This window comes from Falco naumanni, chromosome 1 (genome assembly GCF_017639655.2).
Source record: "Falco naumanni isolate bFalNau1 chromosome 1, bFalNau1.pat, whole genome shotgun sequence".
Lineage (NCBI taxonomy): Eukaryota > Metazoa > Chordata > Aves > Falconiformes > Falconidae > Falco > Falco naumanni.
The window spans coordinates 94,639,023-94,655,056 of record NC_054054.1 but is presented as its reverse complement, the minus strand read 5'-3'; positions in this window follow the sequence as shown (position 1 = coordinate 94,655,056).

Here is a 16,034-nt window from a genome sequence, read left to right as displayed (position 1 = left end):
CACAGGCAGCCTTTTCCTGAAGGACCTGCGAGCAAGCAGGTATATCCCTTCAAATCCATACCTCCAGATTTATCTGTGTCACGAGAGGATGCCAGAGGGTGTGAAGCAAAGGGTTGGCAACACCACAGTATATGTGGGAAAAAGGAGATCCAAGGAAAAAAGGACCTGGTTCTATCTTTTGGGCAGTATCACGTAACCTACCGCGTTTCCCAGTGGTCCCATTCCACACCCCGTTGCCTCAGGCCTCAGCCCGGGCCTGTTCAGAGAGGCCCCAAGTGTCACAGGCAGCTGTACCTGACTGTTCGGCAAAGTACTTGCTTATGAGACAAATCATGTTAATGAGAAAGACATGATGATAAATGTTAAATACTTTTAGGGTGTAATTACTGTGGGGATTCCCTTTGCAAGTGACTGCTTTTCATGAAACAGTGACTGTACACATCTGGACAGAGATGGAGCGCTACATACTTATTTACTTGTTTGATCAGATTAAATTATTTAATATATTAGTGCATTGTAACAAATATGCTGTGGTATTGGAGGAAAAGCATATTCAAAGCTGTAGTAAAATGAGATCTACCACCAGTGCTTTATGTCCTGTTCAGTCTGGTTGGAAAGAAGCACATTTTCCCTGTAATGGACCATCACTCAACTTAGGGCCCACACCAAGTGTCTTCATATCACTGATTCAGCAGCATAAGCATTCACACAATTGCAGAGTTTGTCTTTGAGGCCAGTTCAGACCACGTAAGGTTCAGGTAAGTTCATGCAAGCAGTTTACAAATCTGTGTGATAGCTCGGTGCGCTGTATTTGGTAGGGTATCACTGCCATTCATGTATTGGACAGCAGAAGAGTCTCCAGGCTTGGCTTTATTTCAGAAATAGATATTAATTTGCCTCTGTGCTAGAGAGTGTCATTTTTGAGCAGGGAGAGTATGGAGAGTTTGTATCCTTTTTGTAAGGGAGAGACTGCTCATAAGCATCTGTTATTTTCGGTCAAGACATGTCACAGAGAGCAATGGCTGCAGATGGACATATCCACAGATATGAAATCCACCCTGATCCTCCCACGGGAGCTGTGCTAGTGCTCAGAAGAGAGAGAATGCTGAGATTTTAAGATTTTATGGCAGGTGGGATGTGGCAGCTGAGTTCTGGCAGTTGAGATAAGCTGCGCTCCCAAGGTTTCCTTGAAGGAATGGGAAAGCTGCTGAGGTTAGATTAGTCACAATATTTCATGCAAGATAGTGACTAGTGTTATTGTTTTGTTGCCAGAGTAGGAGTTTTACATTGTTTTCATTCATTCATATGAGACAGGAATAGAGAAAAAGGAACACAAAGCATGTTTGCATTTTAGTGGGAGTAACACTGAAAAAAATTCTGTCTTCAGATTTTGTACTGCCATGGTACTAGTTGAATACCTTCCACAAAATCAATACAAATAGCAGAGCTGGGAATAAAACAGGATGTTCACTTCACAAGCAATACTCATGCCAGGAAGGCTTGTCAAACAGAAAGGATTTGCACTGTTTTGTAGAGGTGGCCGAGTTCTGGATATATCTGTTGTTCTCCAAAGGACTGTTTCCTAAGCTGGGTAACCCCAGGCTGAAAATTCTTTGTCTCCAGCTCTCACGTGCTCTTTCCAAGGCCTTCTGGACTGCTTTATCCCAAGAGGAATATGGTTGCCACAGTAGCTCCCAGATGGAGAATCAGAGTTTGATATAGCTGTCGATTCAACCCACTAATTGCTTTGAAATACAAACCAAGGCCTTATATTTGAATAAGGAGCTGACTCAGAGCTAGAAGAGAGGTATGTGTAACTCTGGATGCACTCATACCAGGCTAAGCACAGAAAGAGGTGCATGGCTAAATTATATACCAGCCAGAGGCTGTGTTTTGTCATTTGACTGTGGGCTGGTGAACAATTCCTCACAGCAAGGATCCTGATACACAGGTTTCTCTGTGGTAAGTAACTTGAGCTGCCCCTGAGTGAAAAGCAGGCCACTTAACTGTGAACTGGAGATTCTGCAGACATATTAGAAATCCCTTTTAGCAGTATTTCTCTGAAGATATCCCAAGCTGAACAGAGGGAATGTTTACCATTTTATAGTTATTTATTTGCTTATGTGGAGTTCCTCTGAACTGTATCGATTTGACAATTCAAAGTTAAAATTCAGTTATTGAATGAATCTAATGCCATAAAATTGAGAAATGTGTCCTGTCCTGCCTCAGTGCAGTAAATAAAAGAATTACTAGTAAATGTAAGATTTACTGAATTATTTTAGATGCCTATAATTTGGGAATTAACAGTTTGTTGTAAAATCTGCAAGATTACATAGCATGGAATACTGAGATGGCTTTCTACATAACATTTTCAATATTTGGGCGCTGTAATGAATTCAGCAAATGTAATGCAGTTTGTCTGGCATCTGCTGCAGAAGATGTTGTATAATACAATAAAAAAAATACATTATTTTTGCTCTGCATGTCACCAGAAAATGTCAGCCACTGTAACTTCAATGTAGCATTCAGAGGTGTACTGCAACAACTACAAAGAAGTCTTGTACTACATTATGGGACATGGTGTGACTCAAAAAACAGACTAGAATAACTTTGTGACACAAATTAAGCTGAAGAAATACGGTCCTTAAGTTGTAAATAGGTTTGTGCAGAAAACCAGTCTTTTTCTTTTTTTTTTTTAAATTATTTTTGAGCATATGGGTCAGCTGCTTACAGCTGCTGTGGCTGTCTCTCGTCTGGTGGCTGATTCTGGAATGAGCTTCCTGATGTGCAGGTCTCTGGTCCTGCAGCAGAATGTGCCCTTGTGCTTCTTTGTGCATCACAGTTACTGAGGTCTAGCAGAAGATGCTCAGGGTCTATGGGCAAAAATTCAGTTCTGCAAGCTGAAAGTGGAAATTCAGTATTCATGCTTCAAATTGACCATGTGCCTATTATGTAATGGAATTTAAAGGAACATTGTCTCACCCTCCAGATTAATTTTATATTGACAGTTATAACGTATGGTGGAAATTCTTTCCATCCTGAGGCTTTGCTGTACATCTTTCTGTTAATTTAGAAATGTCAATTTCCGTTTTAATGACCATTGTGGCACTAAGAAATGTATGAAACGGAAGAAATAGTTGCTATTTTTATGTGGTCTGCAATAACCAGATTTCCATACCCTGAATCCTGGCTCCTCTGCCTGGTACATGTTATTTAGAGAGCCCGAATGCCATCATTAATAAGGCCACTATGCAAAGAATACTGGCATTTCTTGGCACACTAGCTGTGATAAAAAAATACAGTTTCTTCATTTTTTTCCAAGTAAAACTTAGAAAGGACTGAAGTGGAAAAAAAATCAGTATTTGACAGAGAAGAAAGAACAATCTAGACAGTGAAATAAAATGATTTCAAACTCCAGAAATGTGTTTTAATTACTAAGGAGACATATTCAATAACCTCTGAAAAAGACTCTGACTGATAGCAAGTTAGGCTTGAGGAAGGAAACACAAATAAGAAGAGTTTTTAATGAAAATGAATAAGCACTATTTTATCATAGGGAACATGAGTATGAATCACCTATCTCGCAAACAGCCTTAAATTGGACATGAAACAAATGTAAATTATAGAATTGTAATAAAACTGCTGGAATGTTTTCTTAGAGGCATTCTAGTCCAGTGTTGTGATGCAAGCTGTGACAACACTTCTTGTGACACACGTCCCATCTGGAGTGATGGAGACTCCACCTGCAATCTATTCCATTGTTGAATTGTCATTACATTTAGGGCATTTCCTAATGCTTAATTGAAGTTGTGTTACTGTAATTTAAGCCTTTTCATTTTTTTCAGCTTTTGCAGGTCCAGAGAACAGTTTATTTCCTTCCTCTTAAATGCAGTCTTTTTCATGTGTGAAGGCTGTGACAATTCTGCTCCATCATCTCTGTATTAATCAATCCCCGTTCTTTCAAACTTTCTCTGTTGCCCATGTACTCTGGAAGTCTGATCATTCTCCTGCTCTTTGGGATTTCCTCCAACTTGTCCACATTGCTCTTGAGCTGCTGGTATTTTAGATAAAACCTTACCACCATGAAATGGTTTGAACAGATTCCTGTGTCTTTGATGCAATACTCCTGTTAAGTGTCTCAGTATCATCTTTGCTTTCTCTGCAGCTGTATGATATTGTTGACTCATACTGGGATTGTAAATGAAATAACAACCTACTTTTAAATTCTGTTTGCAGTATTTCACATGCAGAAACAAAGAAAGCTGGCATTTAGCATTACTCTCAGAAATTTCATGTCTCATTTTCTTATTCAAGAATTTAACGCAAGTAGCCTTTTATGGAGGGAAGTATTTAAGTGCTGCCCATCAGTGAGGAACAGTGGTTGGGAGCTGAACAGATCCCTTAGTGGTTGTCCTGAATTTCTGAATCTCTAATGTCTCAGAAGACTCATTATTAATATCCAAAAATAGGTAGGTTTTAAATACAGCTATTCGGTACTGTTTTAAAATTCAACCTCCCTGAAAACCGGTGCAACAAAATGAGGAAAAAAATAAATGAAAAAAACTCTGCTACAATATTCTGCTCAATATTGTAAAAATATAAATGTAACAAGGTGGATTTATATAATTCATACCAATTATTACAAGATCCACTTTAGAAAGTGTTTCTCAGAGTTTGTAATGTTAAATTGACAAAATCCCTAATAACTTGGCTGAGATCTGATGATTTCAAAATTGGTTCTCTAGAATGAGTTACAAAAACGGTGGTTTCTTGGATCAATGTGTGCTTCAAGATTGGCTGTGTCTTCTACGTCTTGTGAAAGAGAGGAGGACTGCTTGGTAACGCTATTGTAATGCAGCAACTGGTCAGCATAGAGATGGGGCTGATATTTAGACGCAAACACAAAATATATCTTTCATCAGAACTATCTCTAGCTTCATATTTATGACATATTTTACATGATTTTTTATTTTAAACTCTTGGAAAAAGACAGTGTCATAAGCTGGTTTTCTATGAGACTGTCAAGAAAGTTGGAATTTCTACATTTGGATTTCAATAATTTTCTATAATTTCCCAAGTAAATTGGTTGAACTACTAGTCCTGCAAATCCCCATGTTTGAGAGCTATTCATTGATAACCAGAAAGAATTCCAGTTCCTGACACAGAACATACAGACTTTTGTTTTTCCTTGTTGGAGCATCGCCTTGTTACTCAAATATGTTCTTTGTTCCAAGGCAGACATCTAAAATGTCCATTTTTTTGCTATTTTGTGTTAAAAGACCTCAGCTTTAATTTTAGTAAAATCACTATAAGTCCCACTTGGAGTCGCATTCTATATCATAACTTTAAATCTCTGATAGTAAAAAATGAGACCAGATCTGTTAAACATGTTAAAGCCTTCTCATCTTTAAACAGAAATATATTTTCCTCCTTTACATTAAACAGTATGAACACAACCTGTTTTACTTCACGCTTGTATTTTAAGCGGAATTACAATGTAAAGTCATCCTCAGTATATCATGCAGAAAATGGGATGCATTAACCTCTGGATCACTCTGCTGTCCCAGTGCAGGGTCCAGGCGAGCGGGACGTTAACTCCCTGTCCACGACTCCTACAGGAGGTGGGTGTGGTGATCTGCTGGGGTTTGTGTCTGATTCATTAGACTCCCTGAAATGTTCATTCAGTGCTGATTGAATGTTGTCAAACCTGCCATCAGACTTCCTGAGGGAGGGTAAGTATGTTCACGTCATGTGAGGGATGGGGATAGCAGCTGCAGCTGCATCGCAAGGTGGGGAAGCACCATGCCTTGTCCTTGCAGGTGTTGAGGAGGGGAAGAGCTCTCTCTGGCCAGGCTGCCAACACTCTGCTGTTGGGATATCTGTCCCTGGTTAACTAGGCAGCTGGTTAACTAGCTGGTTAGCTTCAGGGTGTTGGTGGGGAGGCTGAGTTCATGTTACTTTATGCTCGAACAAGAGCTGTAATGGACAAGACCTGTGTTTTTTACAAAACTTACATCCCTGGGAGAAATGAGTTCTCTCTCCTAGTCAGGATGGCCCTACACAGACATTGCCTCAAAGTTCACTGAGAACTGGGCAGAGTTATATGGAATATTTATCAAAGATGTTTAATCCCAATCAGAATAAAAAGCTGAAATGTTGACATTTGCAATGTAACATTTCAGGGGGAAAAGTACATTTTGAGACAATTAACTTATTTCAGTTTTCTTTTTATTCCAATTTTACTTTATATCATGTAAGATTTTATTTAATCCATATGTTGTTATAATTTATTTTTATTTTATATCATTTATTAATAATTTTGATGCTGGATAAAATTCACATTGAAATGAAAACTCAAAGTATCTGTTTTAACATTATGCTCTATTTTTTTTCTTACTTCAATTAAGTTCTGTTAAATATGACTTATTCACAGGATGAGTTGCTTTCATTTACTGGCAAAATTTCTGCCAGCTGTAGATTTTCTTAAAATCTACCATATTATTAAAACTTCCTTAGGGACAGTCTGTATAGTGTTGCAGAAAAATATTGTTGTGACATCTACAGGAGCTTATATTTTATTTATAATAACTTATCCTTATTTGTATCATTACTGGCAACAGAGGAGATTTTTTAATTATAGTACTTGCGTTCTAGTACCTTTTTATCTCCTTTTTACACCCCATTCATCCCATTAGAACCACAAATAAAAATTCCTGGGAGAAGCTTCCCAGTACATCTTTCTTTCATTCTCACCTTGGGATGAATGGTCTGTACTGGCACAAAGCCATGAATATGGGGACGATTATATCTACTTTTGAAGGTATCTACCCAATCTGAATTTGCTGAATTCTGACAGACACCAGACAGTTCTGTCAGTCTTTTGGTTTTTTTCCTTTTTTTTTTTTTCTTTTAACTTTTACATTGTCAACAAAGCCTCACTGAACTAAACTGAGCTGGTAATTGGAAGTAAATGAAAAGTCAGAAGAAAGGACAGGTAGGCCAGTGTGATCATATCCTTTGTATGCTAGGGGAACGAAGTATTTCCCATCAATTGTAGAGGTCAGGTCAAGAGATATAGCAATTAACTACTATGGGTATTCTGTAACTTACATTTCTTACATAAATATCCCATAATATATGTTTGTCTCATGTCTAAATATTTGTATCAGACTTCAGTGTTTTTCTGCTACAGTAATAATCAGCTACCCTACATAACCAGATTTTAAACTATTCCAGTTCAGGGGCTACACTTTGTAGGTGAGGATGCTTTTCCTCTAGACAAAGCAGAACTAATAAAAAAATTGAAATGAGTGCATCTTGGCTTTTTCATTTCTTATTGATAGAAGTCTTAATTTGTTACAGCAAACACTTTAGGAATAAAATAGATTGTAAGTTTTCATGGCTTTTTAGAGTACCAGGAAGTCAAACTATCTAGGAAAGCTAGTTCAATTTCATTCATATATCTCAGCCTAAATCCATCATATGGTAAGGTTAGGAGTATTTTGACATTGAGAGTTTAAAATATATGTAATAAATACAGTAAAATCAAATGTATGAATAGATAAGTGGGTGGAAAGCAGGGATTACTATGGCTGGTAAGAATTTGTCAATATTACTTATTTTTTCTTATTATCTATAATTCCATAGCAGCTGTAAGCTTCATTCAAAAACAAAACCTTACTGTGATGTTTTACAGACACGGAACAGAACTGCTTGAAAGCTAAACACGAAGCACCGCTTGGATAGCTGCATTTGGAACTGATCACTGTGTTTCAAGAAGCCCATGAATGGGCTGAGGAAAGTCTTGCTGAGAGAAATCAGGCATCTTGAAAACAGAGCCCCTGAGGAAAGCTTGAAAGGATTTGGTAAGTTCAGTCTTGAGAAGAGAAGGCAGAGAGGATGCATGGTAACAAATGTGGGAAGGGATGAAGCAGGGAGAGAAGCAGCAAGCTGCTATTGACAAGACAAATCATGGGCTTAAACTACAGCTGGGGAGATAGAGGGCAGACATCAGGAAACGTTTCCCATTGGTATGTCGTGTTCAGCGGGAGACTGGACTGCCTTCTGAGGCTGTGGGATCTCTGCTAACGGAGGGCTTTGGCAATGCACTAGGCAAGTATCTGTTGGGTCAGATGGGGACTTAGCTGATCTCATGGTGCAGGATTAGATGGTTTTCATAGCTTATTTGCTATTTTTTCTATTCTGTTCAAAGTAATTTCCATACCCATGTCAGGGAGAAAGCAGAAGGACCTGCAGGAAGGAAAAAGAAAAGAAAAAAAAAAAAAGCAGTTTTGGGAATGTCATGTAATAGCTTGTCCACAGAAAGAAGTAGTGATGGACTGAATGATGGAGGAATTACTCAAAGGTGGCAAAAAGCAGAATTTTGCCAGCTTGCTTCCATCAGGCATGTTTTGTAGGTGTCATCCAGAATGAAAGGCCTGAGGCAGCTGTTTGCTACAAAAGGCTAGAGCTGAGTCTTTACATACATTTTAGATAGATAAAGGTATGCCAATCCTAACAAAAATGTCTACTCAGTCACTCATGCCGAGTTAGCAATATTGGGAATAAACCTCACAACTCATTACATGTTATTCATCCAAAAATGACTTGCCTTTCATAAGCACATCTCTAAGTGAGGATAACTTGTAAGGGTGTTACAAAAGAGGTAACAGTGACTAGAGAGTCTGAAACAACAGGACACCAAAGAAAAGAGTCAAAGCAGGTTTTTAAATGAGAATTTTAAATGAGGTGGCTTCTGAACTTTTTTATCTTTCTCCTTTACTTGAAATTCACAAATCAGATACAATATCTTGTGAAGTCTTAATTAGCAGGTTTTCACAGGCATTGCAGCACCGCAGCACCCTTTTTCCTAAGAAAAGGAAGCCAGGTCAGTGAATCCCTGGCCAAAGAAAATGCTATAGTCTGTACTGGTTTTCTCTTCAATGGTGACAGGCATTCAAAACAAACTTAAAACTGAAAGCCACTAATTGAAAACTGAAACCATGCAGCGCAAATTGGAATGCCCTTTCCTCTGGGGAGAACAATTTTTCTCTCTGTGTGGTGGTTTGCAGCTGTAAGTGCCTGCATCTCCAAAGGTGCTATTCCCATACTGCTTACCTCTCCTTCCTTCCTTTCTTGAAGCATTTCTACTGTTCTTTCCAGTATCTCTTTTCTATAATTTCCAGCAAATAATCTACTTTTAAAGGAAAAGTAAGAACCATTATACAATAAGGTCACAGTGAGTGAACAACTAGATGGGATATAAATATGAGTGAGACAAACAAAAAAGGATATAGATGACTACTGTGGTTTTGTTAGTGATGTTGCTGATTTCTGTGAGAGGTGCAGTCTTCTTATGCTCACTATGACTCACCTGTTTTTCCCTCTGTTCCTTACAGCCAGATGGCATAAACCAGTAAAGGCCAAATAATTCATCATTCCACAGACTTGTGATGGACTGGCCCCAAGATGAAGCCAGGATGGTTGAAAATCTTTTCATGCTGCTACAGGTAGGACAGTTTCTTCACTTGTAGTATTGTAGAGTTTATGAATGCTGCAGTGGCATGTCAAGTGCTAATGAAACCCTGGTATTGACAGGCAAAAGTCAGTCTTTTCTGGAATTGTTTTGTAAACCCTTGACTTGATGCTTAACAACATAGCAGTGTTTCTTTAAAAAGAACAACATCACAAGCAGCCTACAGATAAACCATGAAGAACGGTTAATTGCCCTTCAACTAAAATAACTCCATGAGCAATCAATCAACGGAAGAATTGAAAGCAGCACTATCTGTCAGTCATCCAAAGCCAACTGACTATTTGGAGGACTATACCAGTATCACCACCTTCATTAGATTATTGGTTCACAAACAGACAGCATCAGCCTAGCCTTTCACATGCAACACAGTGACCATATTACGTGTATTGTCCTCATTCTTCAAGATGGTTGTCATATGGCTGTTGATTGAGCATGACAAACACACAAAATAATCCGTTTCTTAGGCTTGATTATCCAACCTAACCAGGCTTGGCACAGTGGCCAATTGAGTGACATGAAAAGTTGCATTTTGGGGTGACAGGATGGGAAGAATGATACAAATTCTAATGAGAATTCTTATAAATCCCCAGGAGACAGCTGCACTGACTGGCTCATGCTGGGACACCCTTCTCAGGTACTTGTGAAATCATCTGTTTTTTCAAGTAAACCCAAGCCACATAATTTGTGATGTTATTTGTGTTATTTTCATTTTTCTGATTCAAGCTGGTAGCCACTTTGGAGATTCATGGGTTGCCTGTGTTAGAAGACAGTTACATGATGATGCTAGATGTTGCCTTGATGAAGTCCTTTTTATTTACAAAGCATGAAAAAGTCTTTTTCTTAGAATGTTAGATTAAATTAACCACAGATTTTTGTGCACAGTGCTTTGACCAAAGCCAGTATTTTGACAAGAAAAAAACCAACACCAAACCACTCTCAAAGTTTTCTCTTGCATCAGCAGTCGCAAAATGCAGTTTCCTTTTTGTCCCTCTATGTTCCTAGTATGTGCATGTTTGTTTTTTTCTCTCACACAAACACAAAGCTCCAGATTTCAAATGCCCTTTTTGCACTTTCTGTGTCAATCCAGAGAGAAGCCATGTGAATAATGTGCAATGCACAGAAGCTTTGCCATGTGCCTGTCATTTGAGTAATAGTTACTATTGTTTCAGTTCTCTGATTCTAGAGGGGCATTTGTTGGGGTTTTTGTGTTTATTTTCAGAAACAGTTATGGTTACCCACCATTTTCTATGGAATTCCATGAAACAGATCTTCATTTCAGCTTAGCAGGACATTCACACCAGTAATTTGAATACCGGTTTTACCTCAACATCTCCAGTATAACATTTTGGGGGTCCATCATTCTTTTTATGGCCTTTATATTTCCTTGTTCTGAAAAATAACCTTACTCCTTTGTATATCAAGCTTGGCGCCTAGGACTGGTTTAGTACATTTTATCTTTGTATTTTATTTCCTCATGTGAAAATGGGCATTTTGAACAGTAGGATACCATGTATAGCACATGGTTATATCTGAAAGCCCTAATTTTAAAACCAATTACATCCTAAGTGCATCTGTCAAGTGAGTGGAAAACCTCGATATCAAGTAGGCCTGACAAAATAGATGAAGATATAATTGCTTCTGCTTTAGTCTCCTGTTTTCTTCCTGAGGTTTAAAGCCTTCCCTAGTGCTACTTGGTGTGGTTCTCTGCATCCCACTGACTTGCTCCAATGGACTGAATAAATCATTTTACCTTTGTGTACAGTTTCTCAGTGTTATAATGGCAGTTTTTACCTCTGCTGGGTGTCACAAAGCCAATGTGCTCAGTGTACATGAAGTATGAGAAGTGGTTTATTAGGATCATTAGAAAAAAAATCTGCAGGTAAAGTGCTAGGAACTACTAATTGGACAAAATGCAGAAACACAGAATGTTACCAGAGAATAAATCTTTTTCTGTCCTGTCTGTACAAATGTAACGGACTACATTCTGTGAAAAATGACTTTACCACTGAAAAATAGGAATAGGAAAATGTTTGTTCCTCATGCCACCTCTGCCAGTCTTCAACATGACACTACTTTTTTATTTTTCAGTATTAAATATTCATATGATCTTAGTAGGGGAAGATTAGAATAATGGATCAGGCCCCATCAGTGTCATCCAAGCACAGACTTTTTACTTTTTTATGTATTTTAGGGCATTGTCATAAATTGTATGTCTGCAGAATTTTTTCAGGACAAGAGGAAATGTCATCAAGTTGTGCCAGGCGAGTTTTAGATTGATGATTAGGAGAAATCTCTTCACCGAAAGGCTGGTCAAGCATTGGCACAGGCTTCCCAGGGAGGTGGTAGAGTCACCATGCCTAGGAGGTGTTTAAAAAACACGTAAATGCGGTGCTTAGGGATGTGGTTCAGTGGTGGATTTGGCAGTCTGGGGTTAATGGTTGGACTTGATGATCTTAAAGGTCTTTTCCAACCTAAACGATTATATGATCCTATGATTCTAAGTTTAAAACACTTCTTGAGAACTGGTATGAGAAAGTGTTACTGCTGTTCTGCAGGTATATGAACACTGACTTCACTGAAATTAAGTTACTTGCTCAGGATCACACAGAAAATCAATAAAGCTAAGAAAAAAATTATTTTCTTTAATCTCAAGTAGTATTTTGACTACCATGCTTCCTCTCTCCTTATCATTATTACTACTAGCAAGTATTTATGTCTGGTATAGTGTCATAGAAGTTGCTGGCTGTGTGTACAATCTATCATGTAAAGTCATTTCCACTGAGAAAGATAAACATTGAAATAATGGGGGGAAAAAACAGGATAAAATGAGCCAAAAAAGTCAGTCAGCTGACAAAAACATTTTTTGACTCTTCATCTGCGAGAGGGCTGAAATTGGTCTGATCTAAAAAAAAAATAATCTGCAAACAACAAACAATGAAAAAGCAACTAAACATGAAAGAAGTGTCATGTTTGGTTGTTGGCAAGCACGTTAAATTCCACATGTAACCATCACAGACCAACCCTCTTCCATGACTCAGTGTAAACGTTGACTACGGCCAGTGGGACTGGCTCGCTTTGTTCAATTAGTGGCTTCCTGAACAATGAGGAAAAAACCAGTGAGAACTATTATGAATAAGATCCTTATAAAAATACGGATTTAATTATTCTAATTGCTTAAACAAACAGTTGTCAAGTGCTTAGTGCAGACTGTAATGCAGGAGAGCTGGAGAAATCAAATTAACAGATAAATAGTTCTGCTTTTCCTGCATCCTCACATCCCACACAGGTCACTGGGAACTTCAGATGCTGCCTCCAAACCAGAACTGGAGCAGGAGCTCATAATACTGTACCTATATGATTAAGTCAGTTATGTGACCTACTATTTCAGGACGATAATGATGGAAGAAAGTGTAGTGGAGTTTCTAACTCTCCTGTGTAGTTCTAGATCTCTTAGACTAAGCTTGGTCTGTCTTGTAACAACGTAGTAGCTGATAAAATCATAGAAGCCACTGATAATTGTAGATTGGTATGCTGCTTAATCCCCTTAACACCACAGGAAAACAGTGTGACCTCCTACCTTAGTGGAACTTGAGGAGACCTCATTAACACAGCCTTCACAGTGAGAACTCTTCACAGGGTAGAACTCTGCTGCCCAGTTTCAAACTGAGCAGGGCAATTGCTCACCTGGAGTTAGAAAACTGTAAAAACCAGTTTTGATCTTAAAACCCAGTTGATTTTAACAAGGAAAGACCAGGAAGCCCTCTGCACTGCAAGACAAGAAATAAAATGTACTGAAAGAATATGCAGAGAATCTGGAACAAGTTCTGTTAGTAAAATCCATTTGGATGGGGTTTCTAATGTTTGAATCGCTTCAAGTGTGATGGGAATCAGCATTCCCTTGCACTTACTAGAGGGAGGCTGCCTAGGCCAGCTCTTTTCTGTGAAGTCTCTCAGATGATCTTGCCTGCATCTTCTATGAGGCTAAAGCAGAGCTTCTTCCAGGTGGTGAAGACAAAGAAACTGTCCCCAAATTCTATTTATTCCTTATTGAGCTTGTGGGGAGATCCAGAATGCCTTTTTGCAGAAGTGAGGCTGGGTATACGGGTGGCAACAGTTCTGTGAACCACAAGGAGAGGAAGGGCCAGGACCGGGTGTAAATATGCTGGGAGAAAAAGGTTCGGCTGCCCCGGTGTGACAAGACACCTCAAACACTGCGTTCAGCTTTGGGCCCCTCACTACAAGAAAGACACTGAGGCGCTGAAGCACATTCAGAGAAAGGCAACAAAACTGGTGAAGGGTCTAGAGAACAAGACTGATGAGGAGTGGCTGAGGGAACTGGAGTTGTTTAGCTGGGAGAAAAGGAGGCTCGGGGAGACCTTCTCGCTTTCTACAACTACCTGAAAGGAGGTTGTAGGGGGGCTAGGGTTGGTCTTTTCTCCCAGATAACAAGCCATAGGACAAGAAGAAATGGTCTCAAGTTGTGCCAGGGGAGGTTTAGATTGGATATTAGGAAAAATTTCTTCTCCAAAAAGATTGTCAAGCATTGGAACAGGCTGCCTGGGGAAGTGGTTTAGTCACCATCCCTGGGGGTATTTCAAAGATGTGTAGAAATGATGCCTAGGGACATGGTTTAGCAATGGACTTGGAAGTGCTGGGTTAACAGTTGGACTTGACGATCTTAAAGGTCTTTTGCAACCTAAACCATTCTATGATTCTATAGCATAGGTGAATGGGATAGCTGATCACTGGACATCTGGACATTTGGCATATTTTCCTCAACACCTGGTGAAAATGGCATGTGCGGTTGTCCTGTAAAAGCACCTTCATGCTCCAGCCATAGTGTCTTCTCTTAATTAGGGTTAAAACCAAGTCTCACGCCTGAGATACCAAAGCTAATGTTCCACAAGTACTTTGTCTTGCAAATAAGCCTCATTTCTCCTAAGGATCCTAGTCCCAGAAGCAAAGCTACTGTCTGCCTCCCTGAGACTGCTGGCCACCACAGCAGTCAGGACATAGCCTCTCTGTGCTGGACTGAATCCATCAGGTCATCTCACAGAGGCAGCTAATAGGTAAAAATAGGTGTCTGTAGATAAGTCATTGCATCTTATTACCAATTCCCTGAGAAAGCCAACATCCCTCTATCTTTCCTCTCAATAGGACGCTTTATTATAATTACATATCACTTTATTAGGCAGCTGAAGCAAAGAGCACATTTCATGCTAATGAAGTGCTGCTGTGGTTGAGCCTGTCACTATTTTTGGACCTGCACATCTCCAGCACTTTTGATTGGGTGACTGAGGCTTTGGATGTCTCTAGCTTCTTCTGTGGGGGATGCACAGTGGAAAGCAATGACTCAGCTAGCGAGGACTGCAGAACTGTTTACATGCTCAGAATGAGAAAAGCTGCAGGACAGCGAGAACACACACAAAAGCTCTTTATGTGATGGAAGTATTTTTCAGGTAGTGGACAGTATTATCTAGACTAAAAAATCCTTCTGAATATTCACTTTGTTTCTGTGTTGGCTATCTGTACAGTCCTTGTTTTTCCTTTCTTCCATCCTTCATCCCATTTCAGAAGAAAAGCCAGCTTTCACAGCACTCAGGGAAAATATTTTAGAGGTTAAGAGAAAGACAAATCCCAGCTGTCCACTGGCTGCCTCTCCTTACGGAAGATGGGGATTTTGCTGTTGCCATTTTCTGCAGAAAAGCCCAAGGAGCTGCTCAGCACTGTGGAGGCACGATTTGGTGTTAAAATTTAACAGCTAGCACCCCCAAAAGCAGGCCTGCTCCCACACCCCTTTGTGCCGACAGCAACATTCATCTGGTCCCACAGTGACTCAGTTCGGGGATCTCAACCAGCAAGGAAACATTAATTCCTCCCTCTCTCTCCCCACCTTGCACGGCTATGTTATTGGTCACCACCTTGTCAGAGTGACAGGGCCGGGGCGAGGGAGGCAATGGCAGCACACGAGGCCATTTATCCATACTAGGACCTATTAAGATAACTGAATTAATTACCAAATCACTTCCTGACAGCACACTGGAAGACAAAGCCTCCCCTTTCAGTAAACAAGGTTAATGGTTCCAAGTACCATTTCATATCTTCTCATACACAAATGAGGCATGTGTCAGAGCAATCAGCAATTATTGACAATACCATTTTATCTAAATGTCTGGTTATGCTCAGACCAGCCCACAGGACTATTTTGTTACTACAACTTCCCCATTCCAGAGGGGAAGGCAATGATGGAAGCACTAGTACCTCTAAAGACTGCAACTGCATGACCAAATTTGTTCGCAGACTTTGCAGTATCACATGCTGCTACAAACTATTTTGACCCAGAAGTCTCCTTGCTGGTTTTGGACTTTTCCCATTTAAGTGTTCCCACATACAATTTTTACTTTAAGTGAGCTTTCTAAGGATACAGGGTTAAGATCTTTCTCTGGTAGTATCAGTAACCTTATCTTAGTACTAGCAGTGAGATGCATGGAACATTTTT